Source organism: Acomys minous (assembly GCF_964271855.1).
Source record: "Acomys minous genome assembly, chromosome: 1".
In the NCBI taxonomy this organism is placed as follows: Eukaryota; Metazoa; Chordata; class Mammalia; order Rodentia; family Muridae; genus Acomys; species Acomys minous.
The window spans coordinates 66650865-66663941 of record NC_140483.1 but is presented as its reverse complement, the minus strand read 5'-3'; positions in this window follow the sequence as shown (position 1 = coordinate 66663941).

The following is a 13077-nucleotide window of genomic DNA, read 5'->3' as shown; positions in this document are numbered from 1 at the left end:
CCAGCAAGCAACCAGGGAAGCAGGAGCGTATTTACTTCTCTCTCTTTTCACTTTAGATATGATGTGGCTAGCTGTTTGATGTTCCTGCCTTGATTCCAACATATGATTGTGACCTGGAATTGTAAAGTAAATTAAACCCTGTCTCCCCAGAACTGCTTCGTTTCAGGTCATATTTCATAGGAACAGAATTGAACCTAGGATACCATCTTCCCTGCATATACATGTGGCATGTTTTGTTTCCCTTTGCTGCTGTTATTACACGTTTGCATGTTTTTAGACAAGATATCATATATTCCAGACTGGCTTCCTGTATGCTGAGGGATGGCCTTGGACTTGTGATCCTCCTTCTTCCCTCCCCACTGTTTAGAGACTAGAGGCTTGTATTACCATACTAGTTTATCTAGTGCTAAGGATGGAATCTGGGAGCTTCTGAGTTCTAGGCAAGCACTCCACTAACATAGTCATATCCCCAGCTCATTAATTATTCATTTTAAAGAAAATTACCTTTGTATTTTAGGCTAATTTGTAATTTTTTGTGTAGTATAAACTGGCCTTGACTACATTCATATAGTCATACAATTCATGACTACCTGCTTCAGCTTCCCAAGTGCTGGGGCCACAGGTGTACGTACACCAATATGCCTAACACTTGCTTGACGTTTTTAAAGTTTTAGTAGTTATAGAAGTCTCTATGTATCTCGGGCTGGTCTTAAATTCACGTGTTGCTCTCTTAAAAGTATTTATTCATCATATTGTTTTCCAAATGTTGTGTATCTCTTTTGTCTGTTATTATACAATATTAATGGTACCTATGCTAAAGGTAAATTATTAATTTGAAATGAGAGTATGCTAGCAAATAATTACACTCACTTCTCCTTAGTATGCATATGATATCATCTGACATAAGATGGATTAGCAATCTTCCAAAAATAATGACCATATTATTTCCATCTCAGTGAAAAATTTGATATTTATTGGCATAAAGGTCATGTGGCAATCACCTTCAGATGAGTTGTATAGAATAACAATGAAAGTCGTACACAAGTGTAAGCCTCATTTAAAATATCTAAGGATCCATTTGCATTGTGATTAAGATATCCTATTAGGTTCTAAAATATAGAGACATTAAATGAGTTTGAGTGAAGTGCCAGGATCAGTATGTAAGACATTGAAAATCATACAAAATTAAGAAGAACAGGTAGGTACTATATTTAAAAATATCTTTTACTTGCCTAATGTAATTGCCACCTTGGAGGCTTGCTGCTGAATAACTGATCCTTTTTTAATTCTTTCTGAACTCTGGCTGGCTCGTTCAACTCAGCTCTTCTGGGTCAAGCTCCTCTCCAATTGACTGACTTAACTTGCCTTCTCTCAGCTTTTCACTGGAGTTTTCTGTTTGGAAAAACTGTCTCCGAACTCAACAAACTCAACTGCACTCAATTGAACTGCACTGAATTCAACTGAACCTTTCATCTGACTGCCAACTGACTAACATCAACTCCCTTGAATTACCTCTCCCTGTGCTTTCTTAAATAACCTCTTTCCTGTGAGAGTTGGGTGTATCCTATTCTGTTAAATCTTTCTTTGATTATTCAGTTTGTTATGTTCCTCAATTAGACATCACTTTTAAAAATGGATGCTTCCTTCTACAGACTAATTTTACCGTCATTTATTGGGATTAGAGGTGTGTACCAAGGGTCATTCTGCATCCCAGCTGGATAGCAAAGAACTAGCGGGTCTTTGGATTTGATCAGAGCAGCCATGTTGCTGGATTAAAATTTCTCTACAACTATGTATCTGGATACTCTCTTACATTTGAAGAAAGAGAGGTTTAACTTGGGGAAACACAGAAATGTATCCACAGTTAGTACAGAGGTAAAAAGTCACATATGAGGGCTGCTTTTGATTGTTAGCCCATGTGAATCAGGATTTCCAGAACAGAGGATGACACTTCTTTGTACCATTTTTCTCCTCATGTGTATACAACCTGATAATTTCTTATAGCACAATTTGATCCCTGCCACAACAACAAAGGCATATTTTCACTTGAAAATAATGCTTGAAGGTCAGAAACTATATATTGTCATACAGAATTTCTGGACTATGGAAATGATTCCTTAGCATAGCTCCTTTATTTCCTTTTTATTTGAAGACTGTAATTATCTATTTTTTGCTTTTTAAAAAAATGTGTGTGTGTTCTTTGTGTGTGTGTGTGTGTGTGTGTGTGTGTGTGTGTGTGTGTGTGTGCCTATCTGTCTTTCTGTCTGTCTGTGCAATTCATATCTGCATGGATGCCTGTGGAGACCAGAAAAGGGCATAAGATCCTCTGGGACTGGAAATATAGATGATTCTGTGCCAACAGGTCTGAGTGCTAGGAACCAAGCATGGGCCTACTCCAAGAACATTTACTCTCTTAACTAAGGAGTTCCCTTTAGCCCTGTGACTAATATCTTTACATTTATAACAAAGGTTTCCTTTCCAAATTTATTTTTGTGTAGATATTCAACTTTCCGAATCTTCCTAAATCTTTCTGTATAAAATGGTACTTTTTTTGTGACAACATTTCCTACCTGCATGTCTCCCTTGTGCTTCTCTCACTTTAAAGTCCACTTATTTTAATGCAAGCTTAATCAATGTATTCCTAAAATTATATCACAAACTTCTATTATACCTTCTCATTTTAAAAGTATATAGTAAAGTTTTGTTGCATTTCATTTGTCTATGTATTTGCTCATTGGTATGTTTGTGTATATGCACTTGCTATGATGCGCAAGTGGAAAGTATAACTTGTAGGAGATAATTACCTTCTTCAGTGTGGGTTCTAGGACTGCATTTAGCTCATAAAGTTTGAAATCAAGTGCCTTTACCCACTGAGCCATCTCTCTGGACCTATTTCTTCCGATTCTGTATAGTAAAGTTAACTGTGTGGTCTAATTCTTTATTGCAAGGGTTTGTATTGTCCCATACAGGTCTAATTAATATATCCAAAGAACACTAATTTTATCACTGATGTTTGTCCCTCACATTCCTACAGGGTTTTTGTTGTTGTTTGTTTGTTTGTTTGTTTGTTTTTTACAAAGGGTAGCCCACTTTCCACCTAGATCCAAATCTTGTGATTACCTTTTGTCTAATGAAACAATGTTATGCTTGTACTTCCCACATCCCCAGGTCTAATGGGTGTGCTCTCAGGAGAAGCTTGGCTGTGCTGTAGGTCTCACTAGAATGAACCTATACTTTCACCCTTTAATGAGAGGTATGCTGTATCCAATCTCATCTCATCATAGACAAACATGTTTCTAGAACATTCTTCCCTCTCAAGATTTCCACATCCTACATTTCTGACTATAGCGCATGTGCTCAGCTACCCTTTTAGACACAAATGTCTAAATGTGTTCCCCCAAAGCAACACATGCTACTTTTTTTTTATTGGTGTTCTTACATCACACACACTCTCTCTCTTCCAACCCTTATTCATCCTAATATTTTCCAACTTCCCAATATCAGGCAGCAGAGAAAGAAGGTTAGTGGAGAGAAGGGGCATAATTCTTTTTAGCTACTTCCTGCTGGTTAGAGTTACTGAGTTCCTTGGGGCAAGCCCACTCTTGTTTGAGGATATCTCCCACTTCTTCTCATCAAACTGCTTCAACAGCTACCAAGAGCAGCAGAAGGGAACACCAGCAGCCTTCTTCTTTCTCAAAGCCCTCTCTCCAGGCTCTGGAATTTATTCTCTCAGAGTCCCCACAATTAAACTATCTGGAGCTGTCATTGATCATGCTCCTCGGGGCATAAACAAGGCAAATAGTCAGCTTCTGTGGACAATCTAAAGCAGCCCCATATCCTACAATAGGGATTAAAGTAAAACAGACAAACAAACAAACAAACAAACAAAAAAACATGTTCACATAACATAACTGAGTTTTTATTGACACCAAAACTTCCACTACAGCACTACTAATATTTCCTCCAAATGAATCAACTAATGAAAACAACCAGTCAATACAAAGCTATCTCGGGGACCATTAGTTATTATATAAAACAATTACAGCCAAATAATGTGTTGCACATTACCAACCCCCATGCTATCTTTGAAAATAAACCAAACTTGCTATTGTTTAGGGATATTTTAATGTTTAACAATATAAATTCAGGGCCCACACCTAGGCTTTATGACTCGCATTAGTGAAATCTGAAGGTTAGATGAACTCATCACCAGTGTCAGTGCTAGAACTGAAATGGACAATTTTGAGATTTTCCTCCCCATATATACCTCAGCCAGATTCTTAATTTTAAAGTCCACTACAGTCCCCTGGGCTTGAACAACTAGGACCACCTGGTGACAATGCTTAGGAAGGTTCTGGAACCTTTAGAAGGTAGAATCTTGGCGGAGAAAGAGGATCACTGGTATCAGGGCTTGAAGTCTTGTAGACCAGCTCAACTCCCTCTTCACTCTGCCTCCTGACCCTAGATACAATGTGAACCCCCAGTCTTTGGCTTCTGCCACCATCCCCACTATGATGCAATATAGCCTTGATTAGTTTTTTAGTTTATTCTTGTTGAGTATTTTGTCACAGTGATGAGAAGAAAAGCCAATAGAATATTCTCAAATTAAATTCAGGTCTTTTTCAATATCTAATTTCAATATCATCAGATCTGATAAACTAAAGTCAGAACTTTCTAGTAAATATATTCTTATCACAGTCTACACACACACACACACACACACACACACACACACCTCCTACACACACACCTCCCACTATAGTTAAAAGCTAATAAGCATTGCATTGGGACCCTGGTCACATTTTAAAAAATATCTTTTATAGAACTAGTTTAAGTTGTTTGTTTTTTTTTTGTTGTTTGTTTGTTTGTTTGGTTGGTTTTTTTTTTTTTTTGGCTAGTGTAAGTTCATTGCTCCCATATATTTAAAAACCATTAAATAGACATAAGCCAGAGACCATCTTTCTGAAAGACTTTTTCCAAAAGGATGATAGGTAATGTCCTACATGGAACTGGACTGTCATTATTACAGAAATTATGACTGGTTATTACTTCTGATTAAAATTAAATTAAATAACACTTGAGAAATAAGGAGAGCTTTAATTACACCATAAAAATGTCAGTATTTCACCTTTTAACATCTGTTAGACATGCATGCCAGGAGCAAATGTAGAGGAGTGTTTGCCAAATACCTAGTCAACAAACCCCAGTGAGTCATCTGAGCCCGAGATGATATGATCTTGAACATGGAGCTTTCAAGATCTGACAGTGAGTCCAAGTTCAATGCATGGAAGGGCATGGTGGTTTTATCTTTCTTCCATTTTGTGGGGAACAAATAAAAGTATCTCCAGGGTCTTTTTCCCCCCACTCTTCATCATGATAGATTTGGTCTGGCATTTCACGTATGCCTGTGTTATAGGAGGGAGAGCTGGAATTTCTAAGAGAAGAAACTCACTTTCCTAAAAAGTTCCAAATATAGAAAAAATTTGTCCCTGTGTGATGTTTTTATAAAGGTTGTTTTTAGCTGTGATTCTTAAAAGGCAAAAATCACTGGAACTTTCAGCCTTGGAAAATGCTTTTGGCCTAAACAGGCTTGGGTCGATGCTAGCTAATTAGCAGACAGGCAGGAGGGACACAGGCAGTGGCTGCTGGTGCTTTTCTGATCAATGGAATCAGCTCTGCTTTTTTTCCCCAGTCATCAATACATAGACTACTTGCCTGGAATGTAATTTTGTAAAGGCGATAGGTTTCCTAAGCTTCTGATGGCTTAGGTTTTAACAGACTGGGGGACTGGGGAGATATTCAGTCTCAAAAGGGCTTCCTCTTTAAGCATGAAGTTAGAAAGTCAGGCATGGTGGTGCCTGCTTGCTACCTTAGCACTGGGGAATCATAACAGGCAAACCTGGGGACTCACGGGCTAGTCTGCCTAACCTCATCAATGAGTCCCAGGTCCTAGTCTAGGTGGGTATCTCATGAGGAATGACAAGTAAGGCTGTACTCTGGCCTTCACATATATATTTTTCACATGTGGGAGTGAGAAAGGGGGTAAAGATCCCAGCTGCTTAAAATTCTATAGTCTGTTATGCTTAGTCTATGCACATGGAGGAGATTGATTCTGTTTCTTGGTTGTTGTTGTTGTTGTTGTTGTCGTTGTTGTTGTTGTTGTTGTTGTTGTTTAATGTTAGGACATACTGTTTTCACAAGGTTCGATTGGTTTTTAAAAAACCAATGATGATACTTGTGTTTCATTTATGTAATGAAAGTGAGATCATCAGAAATGTTACTGCTATTACTGCCTTGTATTATTCTTGGGTACGAACACAAGGGACCTGAGCCGCACACTCTTCTTGTCCCCCATTACATCTCTCTGAGACACACAGGCCTTGAGCAACTGTGACTATAGAAAGGCTCTCTACATGTGTCAGAGACTTTCCTTTTCCTTCCAAAATGCAGCTCCTGGTTACACAAACTGATGTTAAAGAAGGAATTTGGTGCTTTCTCAGAGGCCAAGGGATCCCATATCCATCTTGTCTGACCTGAGAGACAAACATGAAGTCATATCCATCAGAAATATCATTGGATCTCTTGTCTATTTCATTCTTGTGACTTTTTGGATTCGATTTCAGAGAAGCCACTCCAAGGCGAGCAGACATTAATTTATTCAGCCTGTATTTGCTGGGTGTCTCTGTGCTAGACATTGCTTTCAGTCCTCCTATAGGTGAATGACAGTCTCAGAATCCAGTCCCTCACAGAGCTTCTGTTGTAATCATGAAGTGACTTTGTGATTCTGCAATCATGCGGTTTATGATCCCTGTTTTGGGAATAGTTGTGGAGAGAAAGAAGCCATAGGCTTCTGAAAATGTATAGAGGAATAATCAATGCTAGTTGCTTATGGAATAGCATATACTACCACCTCCTCAACTGCTTGAATGTGTAGGGTTAGAATATCAATTGATACAATCCTGAAAACTATGTTTATTGGCACTACGCTTGAAGAGTTTAGTACTATGTCATAGAAGAGGAGGCAACACTATTAAAATTCTACCAGATTCCTCACATTCTTCATCTTAGATGCTGATTGCTATGACTGGGTCTAGGTTTCCCTTACTTAAGGCCATGTTCTCACTTTTATGTCCGACCTTAGCTGGAATAAACAGTTGGCTGAACTCCTACAGTTGGAGAAAGTCAGAGATGCCTGCTATAAAGTGTTTCCAGTCATCTGAATAATCCTGCAGCTGTCTGCTTGCTGTTCCCAGAATGGTTAGATTGAACCATTTTTCCTCGTGAAGGAATGGTTATTGAGTATAACTATTAAAACTTACTAACACTCTGCTGAGGACTTAACATAAAATGTATTATTACATATGCTAAATGGTCAAAAATTCAGATCCTACTTCCTTATTAGCTCATGTATGGATCATATAGAAACACACATTCTGAGAAAATTTTAATTTGTTGCTTCTTATATGTCTAATATAAAATGCCAAATTGGAGACTATTTGCATCTCTCTGTCTCTCTGTCTTTCTCTGTCTCTCTCTCTCTATGTCTATCTGTCTGTCTCTGTCTGTTTCTCTCTCTCTCTCTCTCTCTCTCTCTCTCTCTCTGTCTCTCTGTGTGTGTGTGTGTGTATGTATGTGTGTGTGTGCATGTATGTGTGTGTGTGCATGTATATGTTTGTAGAGACCAAATGTTTTTTGGCTACTTTCACCACATTCCACCTTATTTTTTGAGACTCAATCTCTTATTGGATCTAGTGATTATCCATTCAGTTAGTGTGAGTGCCTAGTAAGATCTAGAAGCCCGTCTGCTTGTGTATCAGTATCACCAGCCTCGGGATTGTTGACATCCCCGGAAGTACACAGGTCCTAGGGATTCAACCTCACGTCCTCATGCATACCAACTGTGCTATCTCCTCAGCCGTAATTGTATCATTCTCATAAGTGAATAAGTTGGCATGTATTATGTTATACATGCTGGTAAGTATTGGCCGAAAAAACCACAATTCTTAGGTTTAAAAGAAATGATTTTATCACCCAAGTTTCAGGAAGCAGTATTAATTGGAGCGTTTGGCATGTCCTACCTTACTCCTTAGTTCAGTCTGGATCCTGCAGGAAAGAGTAAAGAACTTCAGTACACACAATGAGCTGCCCTAAAAGCGAGTTTTATGCTCAGAAGGGCATTACCCCTAGCTTGAAAGACTCTTCACCATAAAAATGGTGGCTCAGATGTTAAGAGCATTAGCTGCTATTATAGAAGACCCAGGTTCTGTTCTCAGCAGCCACATCATTCACAAATATCTCTGACTCCAGTTTCAAAGCATACGATATTTTCTGGTCTTCTCTGTTACTGCACATATGGTGCGTATACACACATGTCAGCAACACATCTACACACATAAAATAAGAGTGAATCAATCTTTGCCTGGCATTGGTGCTGCACACCTTTAATCCCAGTACTTGGGAGGCAGAAAAAGTCAGATCTCTGTGTTTCAGGCTATCCTGGAGTACAGAGTGAGTTCCAGAACAGCCAGTGTTATACAGAGAAATCCTGTTCATAAAAATAAAACAAAACAACAACAACCAAAAAAAAAATACTCTGAAAAAAGACAATGTCTCTTCTTGTAGATCATGTGGAATATGAGCAAGCCATGCCATCCCTGTATATGTGGGACAACCATGGTCCATTTTCCAGAAATAACTACTGTCAGTCAGAGCTAGCTGGAGTAATTGCAGCCCCAGATGTGAACCTGCTTTCTTTCCACTAACACATACCTGACCTGTCTAACTTCGACTTGTTCACTCTTCTTGATATCCTCAGTTATTTTATTTGCTTTCTAAAACTTGCAGTCATTTTTCTTGGGCATTTGTAAAGGTTTTTTAAACAAAAATCAATTAGCCATACTAACGTGCTTTCCCTCTCTAACACTTGGAGAGCTAGGTGGAGGGCTGGTGCAAATGTAAGGCCAGGCTGGACTGCAAAGTGAGTGTTATGACACCCAGAACTACACACTAAGACGCTCATTCAAATAGACAAATACATAAACAAACAAACAAATAAACTAAGTGAAACTAAATGCTCCTCTTCGGTTATTAATTGCCATGTGACACCCCACTCCAATACTTACTAATTGTAAACAAAATTAAGAGGCTGGAGAGATGGCTTAGAGGTTAAGAACATGTGGTACTCTTGCAGAGGACCCACACGTGTCTACTGTCATGCACACCAGGCAGCTCATGAGCACCTGGTACTCCTGCTTTGAAGGTTATTACACCTTGTTCCAGCACCTTGGAACACCTCGATTTACATGTACTTCCCCCCCACCACTATACACATATACCACACATACATAATTAAATCAAATCTTATAAAATTAAATGAGTCTCACATGTCTGCCTATAGGTTGGTTTCTCTTTCTTGTTCATCTGTGCTTCCTATATATTACTTTATTAAGCTAAAAGACTGGCTTCATCCTGGCCCACTTACACCCTCCACTTGGTTAGCTACTACAGGCCTTCTTGCTCTTTAATGCAACCTCTGACCCTCCGGTATGCTATGGATGGCTTCCTCCTTGAAAAGTGTCACTTTTGCACACTCAATCTAACGTCCATATTTTTCCATTGTGAACATAAACCCTGTCAGACAGTCAAGAGTCAAAGAAATGAAAAAAAACCACAGTTCATCTTTGGATGGAAGGACTTAGAAATAAATTATGATCATAAATATTCCCTCCTGAGTGAAACTCTAATGAATAAACTTTTCTTTGCTGTGACTCTGTAAATCACGTTGTCTCCTTGGAATTTAGTTCATCTCTCAATAAGATCAAGTATAAATTTAAGAGACAGACAAGGTCTCTGTCAGATCTTGGTGTCTGTGTTTCTGACAGTCTTTGTAAAGTACCATTATGCCCTTGTTTTCACAATGGCCTGCCCTTAGCACAACGTGGGCAAGCATTCAAGCACACGGCATCTGGTCTTCCACTGGTGTGGCTGAGGTAGTGCCCAGGCAGGCTTGTGACCATTTGGCTTTTGTGACTTCCCTCGTTACACACAGAATTTTATGTCTAGCCAATCACTTCTTGAAGAGATACTATTAAATAGAAATAACAAATGACCTTAAATAAGTCTAGAATTTCACGAGACAATGAGAAATAGGACTTCCCTTCCATAATTCTAGCACAGTGTCTAGAGACCCAGGGACCCTTCAGTAGCTGATGCTGGCCACTTACCACACTCCTCTAGTGTCTCTGTATTCTAAACAGCAGGAGTCAATTTCTGGGATAAATACGTCCTGGCATACCATTGAACAATATTATATCAAGTATTTCACACCAACTAGTAAGGGGTATTCTGGTGTTCTGACTACAAGTAAGTGGCTACTATTTGAAATGTTTGCTATGATAATTGTTCTTACACAAGGTATACTCATGTGCCAATACCACTCAGTACGATAGAATATGTGCAATAAACAATCTAGATCCACTCTCTAGAATCAGAGTCAAACCAACCGTTACCTACGGAGAAAGCCCTTATTTACTGGCCAGGAAAATTTACATTTTGTTCTTGCTATTCATATTTTTTCCTTTTTATTTAATTAAAACACAATTTCACTGTTTCCCGTTTCCCTTGTTTCCCTTGAATCCGTACCATATCTCTCAAGTTCATGACTCCCTTTTCTTTCATTATAATTGTTACACATACATGCAAATAAGTACATAAGTGAAGCGTGCTGGTTGGTGCCATTGATGCTTGCACGTGTGTGCATTAGAGCTAAGCACTTTGTGTTGGATAACTATTTACAGGGCTCATCCCTAGGGAAGAGTAATTGTCTCTCCTCAGTCCTTAGTTGCCCATAGCTCCCATCTAGGGTTAGCTCCTTATGACATTCCTCTCATTAACACTGGCACTTGAACTGGTATTTTCCTTGTTCAGATCTTTATGTAACTACAACACCTACACCTAATGCTCAAATAACATTGAAGAGCATTGTAGAAATATTGTAAAATCCAGGGGACCAGGATATCTACTGTGATATCAAGAATATCAACAAGCCCTGCTTATATTTTAAATTCAGTATTTTAAAGTTAAGAATAATGTAAATTTGTAATAACAAAACATTACATCGATATGTATATTTATTAACTCTATAGCTTGGTAACATAAACAAACACTCAATAAATATATAATAAAATTGTAATATTTAATATTACATATATTATAAATGTTACATATATATTATAAATGTATAAAATAAAAATGTAAATATGCAACTTCACATAAAATTTTATGGGAAATTTTTATATAAAATTCCATACTGTATTAATAAATAAGTTATTATATTATATGCTAAATAAACATAAGTAATATATGAAATTACATTATAGAGAGTATGAAGACATGTATATTCGCATGTGCTTCTTAAGCAGGATGTGAGAAATGTGCATGATTGAGTCATTTCTGTGTAGAGGACTGGAAGATCTACATGGCAGGACTGTTGACTCCATCAGTCTTTGTTTGTTATATTACAAACGTAAACATGATAGAAGATATGTTTTTTTTCTGGAGTGCCCTGAAGCAAGCTCTGTAATGATATTTTTCTCTGTTAACTTAATGAAATAAAATTTTTTTCTCTCCCAGTTTAGTTTGTTCATGGCCTTTATCACAGCAAAATCCCTAACTAAGACAGAACCTATGGTCTGATGACAGACGGCAAGAGATAGCAAAGAGGATAGAGAGATGTCTAACCTTTAAAAATGCTTCTTCTTTCACGGTACCAACTTTCGTTTCCCAGCACCTATGTTAGAGGTCTCACAACTGCCCGGAACTCCTCCTCTGGATGTCCTCTTATGGCCTATGTGGAAATTGCACACACACACACACACACACACACACACACACACACGCACACTCACACGCACACGCACACACACACTTACTTACATACACATACAAGCATGCACATGGACACATGGACACAATGCACATATGCACACACACATGCATACATGCACAGTACACGTACACACAGAGAAAAATTCTTTAAAAATATGTTTAAACAACAAAAGACAACAATCTGTGGTCAAATGAAGATTATTGATCATTTTTCTCCTTGTGGCACCAATATTGCAATGATGGGAAAGTTGCTCACCTAAAGGCTTATAGTTCTGTCTTATATTAAATGTATGTTTGATTTTTTTCTTTTTGTATTTTGAAAACTCTGGGCTTCTCTTTTTCATCTGCTCTGTCTTTATGCATGGTGTCACAGGCTGGGCCATGATCATTGCTTTTTCAGCCATGACTAATGTGGACTGGAAAGAGCGTGCAGTTGTATAAGCACAAGAGGCCTGATTTTCATCCCTAGCACCTCAAAAAGCTGGGCATTGTGTCCTGTGCTTGTAATCCTGGTACTGGGTAAGTGGTGCTTGAGGGATCCCTGAAGATCTGGGAGGCAGCTGAGGCCACTTCACAACATCCAGGTCAGTGAAAATTCTTGTCTCAATAAACAAGGAGCACAGTTTTCCAGAAACAAGGGGAGAATGTCTTCTCACCTCTGCATTCATATACAAAAACATACATAGCTGGGTGTGGTGGTGCACGCCTTTAATCCCAGCACTTGGGAGGCAGAGAACGGTGGGTCAGTGTGAGTTCAAGGCCAACCTGGTCTACATAGTGAGTCTAGGACAGCCAAGGCAACACAGAGAGACCCTGTCTTGAAAAACCAAAAAATAAATAAATAAAAATAAAACCATACATCTACAAGTGCATGTGTCCTCTTCTATCTACCCACACACATGTTCATGCACACACATACATATACAACCACACACACACTGCATTTCTCCAAGCTCAGACCTCAGTTCAGACACAGTATGCAAAAACAATCTTCTGACAGATAGTTTGGATTTGATTTTGATCCCGTCTGCTCCTCAGAATGCAAAGCAAGACATAGATTGTCTGGAGGAAGAAAACAAGATCCAATGAAAGAGTATTACTATTGAGCCCAGTTGTCATCTCAGAACCTTGCCCAACAGACTGTACAGTCGCCATGAACCCATCAAAGCAAATATGAAGAGCAACGCCACT